Below are 10,382 nucleotides of genomic sequence, written 5' to 3' on the forward strand. Positions count from 1 at the left end.
GCGGCATTCCCATTGGCTAGGCACCACTGATGTTAAGTTTATAATCTTCGTAACTCTTGGAGCAGTCACTGGGTCAGTATTGACAGACACCTGTCTTGTGTAATGACTCTTCTTCAATACCTGCCTGCTGACACTGAGACATGGTCTCAGTGTGTCACTGAAAGCTTTACATGCTGGAAACTTTGTTTCCCAGTATAGAGATAATAACAGGTAGACACACAGCTAAGCGGCGGCTCCATGACAGTTCACACTGCTGTCATCTGAGAGAGTACATGTGTTTTTCAAAGGACTCCTGTTAGTTCCTGCAAGAGCTGGTTCACACCTAGCCTCACACCCTCAAATCTCTCTGGTTTTGTCTTTGCTCATGACTCTTCTTTTTGTAGTTTTTTTTTCCCCCCTACAATGCTATCCCTCATGATGCAGCCAAAAGGCCCTCACCAGAGGCCAACCTGATGGAACCACATAATATTGGATAGAAGTGAGCTGAATAAACCTCTCCTTGTGTTCCTTAAGCAGCCTCAGTCATTTTTATAGCAACAGTAAATGGGCTAATGCATCACCACAGGGTACAGAACATAATATGTGGTTGGTAATGCTTTTGGGGTGTGTGTGTGTGTGTGTGTGTGTATGCTTGTATATCTTTGAGAGGTCAACCTCAGGTACTCCTCCTCAGGTGCTGACTTGTTTTTGAGACAGTCTCACATTGGGTCTGGTACTCCTCCATTAAGTTCAGCTAGCTGACCAGCAAGCCCTAGACATCTCCTGACTCTACCTTCCCTGATTTTGAAATTCCTCTTACTTGCCAGGCAAACATCAACAACTGAGCTATCTCCTCAGCCCTCATAAATACGGATATGTTTTCTATGTTGCTTTTTATGTTTTTATTTTCACTCCTATCTTAGAGGAGAAAGAAACAGTCTGGACTGTGTCACCCTTAAGTGCAGTACTTGAGAGTTCTCCAAATATCATAGTAACCAGATCTCTGCTGTCTTCTACCATTTAGTGCAGAGTGGAGATGCTAAGAGAGTCTCCTTAATGAAAACCAGCCATCCAATCAGATGGTGTCTTGCCACATGACTTTGTCTCTTTAGTTAAATTGTCCCTTAAATGAGTTCAAATTAGGGGTGCCCAGAAGAGTCCTCAAGATAGTGCGCACTAATGCTCTTGTTCTTGGTTACCCATCAGAACTTGATGGGACAGGTAAATAGCTAAAGACACCACATACTTTCATAAGAAGACACGGCAAAACTAAGATGGTACTAACCAGCAGGTTTCCACTCCCCACTGGCTTTCAGAGTACACGAAAGTGCTGTGTAGGCTGCAGGGGGTTAAGGGGTGGTCATCAAAAATTTTACCCAGCTGAGAAAACCATGAACCACAGAAATGAGAGTGATAGTGGCGAGAACGTTTTTGGGGGGGAGAAACCAACCACTTTCTGGTCGTATTTAAGGCCTGCACTACAGGAAGAAGTACATGTTCAGCACTTTAAATATGTCAAGAACCCATGTCGGGGCGCTCATAGGCCCCAGGGGTGAGTCTATCATTCTGCTGAGTGACATGGAATCAAGCAGCCCTTTAAATCTATGTCTCTGTACCCACCGAGAATTCGGCTCTCAGACTCAATGGTTAACACAGAAGCTCACAACTGGTCAAAGTGCAGGGAAGAAGTGTCAATGGAACGCTCAGCCACAGATGGGACATCACAGCCCCCTCCCCCACAAATAAAGACCGGGTAGAAAGGTTGTCAGAGACCGGGGTCAGGGCACCAAAGTGTGTTCTCTGGGCATGGCGGGACCGCTGTGTTCATGAACACAGAACATCTATGGCCCCTTGCCTAAGAACTGCTTGACATCAACCTAGTTGACAATCTATCATGGACATGAGGGAGGGAGGGAGGGGAATGGAGAGAGAGAGTTGATGTTTTCTTTAAGGGTGAGGCCCCTAGTACGTCAACCATGCTGTAGTATGTGACCCCATGCCCACAAGTAAATGCAGTACAGATTAGATTTGATGGGTTACTAAAAAGAGCTGGACATGGTTGCACACCTTTAATCCCAGCACTCAGGAGGCAGAGGCAGGTGAATCTTTGAGTCCCAGGCCAGCCGGGTCTACAGAGTAGGTCCAGGACAGCCAGAGCTACATAGAGAGACTCTGTCTTGAAAAACAAATACGCCCGGACATGAAATTGGGAGGGGTGGATCTGGGAAGAGTTATAAGGAAGGGATGGTGAATGTAATCAATTATATTGAATGAAATTCTTAAAGAACTAGTTACATATACTTACAAAACAATAACAACAACAACAACAAATGAAAGCAAAACAGCAACTAGTTCAGATTAATGGCAGACTGTGAGACAAGACAGGACAGTGTAGGGTCTTCTAACAGCCTGATTTGGGGTTAAAATGCTGTGTCTAAATTTAAAGCACATGACTGACAGTTAGTGTTAGAATGAGCAGAGGGTAATTTACCTTAGCATGTGTGGGCCAGCCTACAAGAGCCCAGCCTTCCCCAACAGAGCCTTGATAACGCTCACAGGGAAAGTGGGTTAGGGCTTCTCTGTGACCAGGGTATTTTTGGGTGCCACCTAGCATGTTGATGGACATGTCCCCTGAAATGGATTAAGTGTTTGCATTCCTTTCCCCATTCCCACCGGTCAAACCTTCATCTCTCACGGCATAGATTCTCCATCTGTTTTCGACGCTGTAGATGAGGCTGGAGAATTTACAAATTTGGGATGCCCGTCTCAACTGTTCAGAAGGCTAGGAGTCCAAGATGAAGCGGTTTCTATCTGACAGGGACTTCTGTCTACAGCTTTGCACAGCAGAGGGGATCACACAGAAAAGACAGGAAGAGAAGAAGAGAGGGCTCCAATCCAATCCATCCCCTTTTCAGAATGACTCCTCTGGTACTTGATGGCCTCTGAACTCCAAGCTTTTGTGAATTCTACCAATCTGTGGCATTTTGTTACAGGAGGCCAGAGTGACTAAAATTCCCCTCATGCTGCTCCCACAAATCTACTCTAGAATCAGCTCACATCCTCCAGCAGAAGGTGGCTGTTGAGTTTACTTTGTGTGCGCGCACACACACATGCGTGCGTTCACTAAGTAGCCCAGGTTGGGCTAGAACACATGATACTTCGCCTTGCCCTCATGAGCCGGTTTGGGGATCCAGCACAGCTTTGGGGTTTTCTTTACAAGTAGCCACAGTCATTGTGTAAGAGTTTACTCAGACAAAAGCAGTCTGCTCTTAATGCTCATCCCCCAAACTCGAAAAATCTACATTTAAACAGAGAAAATAGCCACTCAGCCTGACTTCCTGTATCCCGGGCAGTGCAGTTCACACTTTCCATCTTCTCTGCAGCCCTTTGGCTGAGTCAGCTCCTTACCATCAGCCCCTGGGCTTCTGTCCAAGTTTCTGTTACTACAAGAAGCAGAGACAACGTTTGTTTTTTGTTTTGTTTTGTTTTTTAACCCTGGCTGCTTTTCTTTAGCTTTTAGAATCTTCGAAGTTTCCCTGGTCAAAGAGTTCAAGCCATCTTTGGCTTTTATAACTAAGGGCATATTTACAAAAGCCACAACTACATGAGTGGCGATACCACATGCCTGCCCCCAAAGTGCATGGAGCTTGAGTTACCCTGGCTCCACCAGTACAAGGTCTTGTCTGTCGTTTCTCTTTATTCAAACTCGTTTGTGTAGTAGGCCTTGGGCTTATTTTACTACTTACTTCTTTCTCGTCTGTGCTGTGACTCAGAAATCACTTGTTGTGCTTCCAGTCTGAGCTAAAGACAAGTCTCAACACTCTTTGTCTTGTGGAGTTCGTTGCGTGGTTAGTATGTTTACACTGAAGGAGATTGACTTGAATTGATTGTGAAGGCGAAGCAAACAGCTAACCAGGAAGGCCAGAAAGCAGTTCTTTTCGATTTCCCTCATCCAGGCATGCTCCTGAAAGGTGGCGTTCATTGTAGGCCATCTAGTGGATGCTCCTGGAAAAAGTGCCCAGGGGGAGACAAGAAAACCAGTTCCCAAGTCAGGAGGCTGGAGCCCAGCTTAGAGATTGAGTTCTCACAGGCAGAAGAGCTGTAGATCCCCAACTCCTGAAGGCCTGCTACCCCTTCCCTCTTCCTGGCTGGGTGTGTGGGAACCGGGAAGAATAAAGGCAGTCTCGCTGTTACTAAGTAAGCTGCTGGGAGTTGGGGCCTTAACTTTGACTTAGGACAGATTCTGGCCCAGAGCATCACCCTGCCCCCCACCTCTCCTCAGCTAAGGATGATATTCATCACCAACTGTTGGGGGGGGGGGGGGGCTGTGTGCCACACAGACAGTGCTGGGACTGAGTCAGAAGGAGGAGGAAGAGACTCTGCCATGAAGACCTGGGTGTGGCTCAGGTAGGTGGGATGTGAGGTTGCAAGGTCATGAAAAATATAGAATCAGGGATATTCTCATCAGAGCGGTAGGATTTTGTTTTCCACACACACACACTGTTCCTTATATTTAAACTAAACAAAACATGCCTGGACAGTTGTTTTTTAAAAACACAATAAGAAATATACGCTGGTATGAAACTGTCCTTATGTAATGTGTATGTAATATGTAATATATAATATTAAATCTATCTAATATACATATAGATAGATAGAGTGCCACATATAGCAAATATATATAGTGAAACTAACAATGAAATACCAATAAAATATGGAGTGAACAAAAAGTGCATGTTTTCTGTACATATGCGTGTCTACCCCTGAGCAGCCACCAATGCGTGATGTAGATGTAGTTCCTGGAGGTGAACTCTGAGGCAGACTTAGAAGATGAGACATTTTGTCCGTGGGAGCTTTTAGGAAGCAGCAGTATGAACTCCAGATGGACCCGGCCACTGTTATCACTGGAAGAGGCCTCAGTCATTAACAGTCTTCTCTCTGAGTCTACAGGGAGGCAATTACAGCCAGAACCCGTGTTACCTTACAGGGTCCTTACAGAGAGAGCATAGTGTCATGTTTGCATAGAACCAGCCTGCATCCTTCTGACGATTCATGCATCTCTAGATGTCTTAGACTCTTGGTACCTAGGAACACCATGCTGGGGGGAGGGGGGAAGCAGAACAAGAAGAGATTCCTGCATCTCCGGTCCTGAAGTTCTTTCCAGAGATTTTTTTGTTCCTTACTTGTCAAAACTGTCTATGTGGAAGATCCAGATGTGGAGGTTCGATGGTTAAGACCAGTTCTTGTTTCTAGTACTGCTCATAATTAGGAAGAGAGGAGAGGAGAGAAGGCGGGTGAGAAGCAGGGAGAGGGGGAGAGGAAGGAAGAGTTAATTCACTCCAGATACCTGGCTCCCTACTAGTTTTTTTCTGGCTTGACCACAGGGTGAACCCAAGGCTGTGAATCATAAGCCTCGCTCCACGAACACTCTGTTCCAAGACCCTGAACTCTGAGAACTTTTCATGATGCGCTCAGATCTTCAGGCAACTCGGTATTTCTCTGTGCCTGCCAGCCACCGAAGGAAGGCTTGTGTTTCTCTATAATTGTGGGGGGAGGTTGAAATGCAGAAGCAGGTCCTTAAAGTCCTGGTTCAGTGACTAACAGCTTCATTCTGTTTAGAGTTCCTGGACCAGTTATGTGCCCTTCTTCCTGACAGCATGTATTAAATAATCCCCATTGTACACGACTGCCAGCTATCTGGCCATGTGCCGTTCACACTGCCCAGGAAACTCAGTTGCTCACTGTGGCAGGCTCAGAGCCCAGGAATGCAGAGAGTTGTAGAATGAAAGTACAGATAACCACCATCCCCAGAGAAACTCCGTTCTGTGTGAGTGGCTTCAGATCCAGAGCCTGAGCCTTTTGGTGTGTGTGCTCAGAGAACAACTGACCCACAGCTGAACCCCACTCCCCACACAGGAAGTCTGGGTTATAACTACTCTGCTGAGAGCCAACTCATTCCAGGAGGGGACTGAGCAGTCTCTGAGGCCAAGTTGTTCAGGCATGACAAACATTCTTTCTTGCCACTTCTCCTGTCGTCCCCGTCCCTGCCACTTGTGACCAACAGTCAGCATATGCCACAAAACCATCTTAGCTGGGAGTCACTCACTCTCTGGCTGTGGTGACACACTTTATCCCTGAATACTCAAAAGTACCAAGTCTGCCGTTGGTCTTGAACTTTTTCCCATCCGGCCTCTTACCTGCCTCAGGTCCCTGGTGTCAGTCAGGAAAGGAAAGGCGCTGTGTCAGGAAAACGCCATCCCACCCCACCTCCAGGCCATGGTGACTAGACGCAGGAAGAGTTTCCGTCTTCCTGGTGCTATTTGTTCAGTACGTGCGAGGGGGGAATTTCTACAATGAGATAGGAACCTAGCTAGATGGGTCTCCTCTGCCCACAACACCACAGTCACAATGACACAGGAAACAACGCAGAGAATCGCACAGACTCCCACAACTTCTGCTCCTATTTCAACGGCCCCAGCAAACTTGACAGCCATGCCTGACTACCATAGGCAAAGAAAAGTACATTCCTACCATCTACCTGAGAGACAGAGACTAAAATATTCGAGGATGGCTTTTAAAACTACCAGACTATCCTTTAAATCAATAATGCATTTAAACGTGGACTCCTGTGTCAGCCACGTTGACCTTAACAGACCTTCCTCACTCTTAGATTTTTAGATTTGCTTGCCCCTTCCATGACAATACACTCACAGTCATAAGGGGAAGGATTCCTGACTGGGGAAGCCAACCAGCACTTCCTGCCGGAGGAAGGAACTGCTCATCAACCCGGGAGATCAGAGTCACATTGTTAAACAAGACTTCCAGAGAATTCCCAGACACCCTCTTAATCCAGCAAGCTTCATTTTGCCTAGCCAGGTAAGTTTCCACAAGCTTGTCTTAGACCCAGATCATGGGCCGAGGACCATGAGAGGTACTGAGGTCACTGATAACCGCACAGCGTCTCTAAATGAAAGAACTCTGGTGGGGACATGCAGGCAGACATATTTAAAACATCCGTCCGAGGAAAGCCTTGCCTGCTGGACAATCTCAGTGCCTCTGGAATACCAAGGACACCGTTGGGAGACTTTGACAGAAAGCCCGGGAGACTCAGTGAGAATGTATTAAACTGAAGGCCAGGAGCAAAGCTGCCAGTAAGGGGACGGTATCAATCAGTCTATGCTGTTCTCATGAACTCCCAGCAGCCATGGCTGCCTTAATAAGACCTGCACAACATCAAGCCAGTCAATGTTTTAGTATGGATGGGGTGGAGGATTCCCCCACCCCAGCTGAAGAGCTATTGTCAGTTTAGGGTTGCTAGAGAAAGGAGATTATTTTTAGAATGTGGATTCCTGAAAGGCCAACCATCCTCCAGTGTATAGCCCCTGACCCATGCATATATGGGTAGCAAAAAATGGACTTAAAAAAAAAAAGACATGAAGTTGGGAGGGGGTTCAGGGTTTCGGTGTGAGTATCAGCCCTTCACACCCGAATGTCGAGTTCAAACGTGGGAAAGCAGAGATTGGAGGCTTCAGAAGAATTAAACACATGCAGCTACTTAGAAGATGAAGGAGCCAATATGGTTAGGAATCTGGATGTTGGAAGCGCTGCGGATAGGCCTTGGCTGAAAGTCATCAAGGGAGTGAGACCCCAATCCTGTGACAAAAACAGAAGTGAATTAGGAAATGGAACTTTCCAGAGCCTCTAGATGAGGACCCTGTGTTCCTGTGTGGGGACTTATAGAGCCACACTGTGCTGGGCCTCCGACCTGCAGACCTGTGAGCTAGGTGTTGGAAGCCACTGAGTTTGGAACAACTTACGACAGTACCACAAATTATCAATACAGTGGGTAAGCAACATAGCATGCTAAGGTGGCCGTGAAGACATCCTGTCTACAAGGGCCACAGTCATGGCTTAGAATTTAAACAAAGAAGGCATCAAGTACGAGGGCCAGAGGATTTTATCACTGGCTTGTTCTGACCTCTCAGAGCACCCAGATAATAAATGGATGGGTTTTTGCCTGGTTGTTATTGCTTTATGTTTTTACATGTTCATGTACATGCATGTGCACACATGTATTCTTTGGTATATGCAAGTGTGTGCATGCCATGGTGCATGTGTGGAAGTCGGAGGACAACCTGAGGTATCAGTACATACAGGATCTCTCTCTCTTTTTTTTATTTTTCAAGACAGGGTTTCTCTGTGTAGCCCTGGCTGTCCTGGAACTCACTCTGTAGACCAGGCTGGCCTCGAACTCAGAAATCCACCTGCCTCTGCCTCCCAAGTGCTGGGATTAAAGGCGTGCGCCACCACCTCCCGGCTACAAGATCTCTCTTGCTCGCCACTGCCAATGCTGGGCTAGCTGACTCACAGCCTTCTAAAGCTTGTCCTGTGTCTGTTCCCCATGTCACTGTAGAATTGTGGAGTTACAGATGTACGATTACAACTGGCTTTAAGTGGCTCAGGGGGTGCGAACTCAAGCTGTCATGTTCACATAGCAAGCTCTTCACCCCCTGAGCCATCTCCCTGACCTCTGCTTTCAGAGTCTTTACCGATAGATCTCAACATTCTTAATGTTGTGACCTTTTAGTGCAGTTCCTCATGTTGTGGGGACCCCCAACCATAAAAGTATTTTGTTGCTACCTCATAACTATAATTTTGCTACTGTTAAGAGTCTTAACGTAAGTATCTGATACACAAAAGATATCTGATATGTGACTCCCAAAGGGGTCACGCCCCAGTGGTTGAGGACCAATGCTCTAGACAGTCCCTACTGTGTGCAGCTGGGGGCTGCTCCCTTTGCCTTGCTCCTGGTGAGCTGCTAGTACTCGGAGTGCACACACACACACACACACACACACACGAGAACTTTCCTGATCAGGCAGCTACAGAGCAACGGAGAGGAGACCCAGCCCCAGGGCCTTCCACTCCAGTCTTCCTCCTTAGTGGGTGGCTTCTCATCAGGTTACTACTGAACACGTGCTAAGACAAGCTGGTTGGCTCAAGCCTTCTGAGAGCTTTGTGGCAAGACTCTTGGGAAGCCAGCTACAATCAACTCCTAGCAAAAGGCTGCCAAGTCTTGTCCAAAGCAAAAGCCAAGCTGATCTGACATCACCTCTACCGAAGGAGGCTGCTTAGACTACTTCTGCCTCCGTCTGAGCAGGCTGCTAGAACATAGCCCCACAGCACAGCTTAGATGGCTCGAGTAAGACGTTTATTTCTTTATTTCTTTCTTTATTTATTTATTTTATCGTTGTAGAGTCTGAAAGCCCAGGATTGAGCTGCTGCGTCTGCTGCTGCTTTGGTTTCTCCCCTGGCTTATGGACAGACACCTCACTGTGCCCTCTGTAAAGGAGAGATGGCAAGCGTTGCTCTTTCAAACTTTTTTTTTTTTTTCGTCTCCAACAGATTTATTTTTAAAGGAATGACCAAAGGGAGAAAAAAAATGGGGTCCAGAAGTATGGACTAGAAAATAAATACAAATGTAAACTGTTTTACTAAATTTATAACCACAAACTTGTACAGAGAATGATGCCCTGTACAAAACACAACAGATTCAAACGAGGTGTTCCCTTAGCAAGGCTGAAGATTCAGTCTCTGGTATTTGGAATTTAGGATGCAGTCCTTGTTTTCGGATGGATCACTGGGTGTTTGGCACAGTCCATGCTTTTAACCAGACTTGAACAGAAGAATAGCCACCTGACCCAGGTAGAAGTAGATGAAGTGTTTGCTTTCGTGTGTCACATAGCTACCGAAGTTCCGGCCCACAATGCAGTGCCAGGTGGGATTGTACTTCTTGTCAAACTCCTTCTTGATATGGGCCGCAATATCCTTCTCTACGCTGTATTTCTCCAACGCCTGAGTAGCGCACTCCACGGAGTCCTGTTGCATCTCTTCCGACATGTCTGCATTTTTGATCACCGCCTTCCGGTCGCACATGATTACCGTGGAACAGGGGCCAGCCGGCTCCTGCGAGTTCCTAGAGAAGGTGCTGACGTTGCTGAAGCAGCAGAGGACAGCGGCAAACTTTTAAGTTCTTTCAAACTTTTAATATGGACATTAACTCGATCACGTGCTCCTCACTCTCCAGGACCTACTGCTAACACCCAGGCAGGGACTAAATCCTCTCCGTGTGAACCGGGTGTCCACATCTAACCCACAGCAGCATCATATATGTGCCTCTGTGCTGTGGTCAGACTTCAGGTCTGCTGAAGGCTAGAGTGTGTCAAAACTGCATAGTTGGAGAGGACCTTAGAGATCTAACACTAACAGTTTGAGATATAACTCAGTGCTAGTGTATTTGCCTATCAAGTATGAAGGCCCCTGAGTTCAGTCCTCAGTGAACACACATGCACATATACATGCACACGCACACACACACAGACACACAGACACTCATACACATG

The 10,382-nt window shown here is 46.7% G+C and overlaps 1 pseudogene; it reads right to left on the reverse strand.

Moving 5' to 3' along the window:
* Positions 1–9,492: 9,492 nt before the first annotated feature.
* On the reverse strand, positions 9,493–10,022 carry LOC117722581 (dynein light chain 1, cytoplasmic pseudogene; annotated as a pseudogene).
* Positions 10,023–10,382: the final 360 nt, after the last annotated feature.

Source organism: Arvicanthis niloticus, chromosome 17 (assembly GCF_011762505.2).
Source record: "Arvicanthis niloticus isolate mArvNil1 chromosome 17, mArvNil1.pat.X, whole genome shotgun sequence".
Classification (NCBI taxonomy): Eukaryota; Metazoa; Chordata; class Mammalia; order Rodentia; family Muridae; genus Arvicanthis; species Arvicanthis niloticus.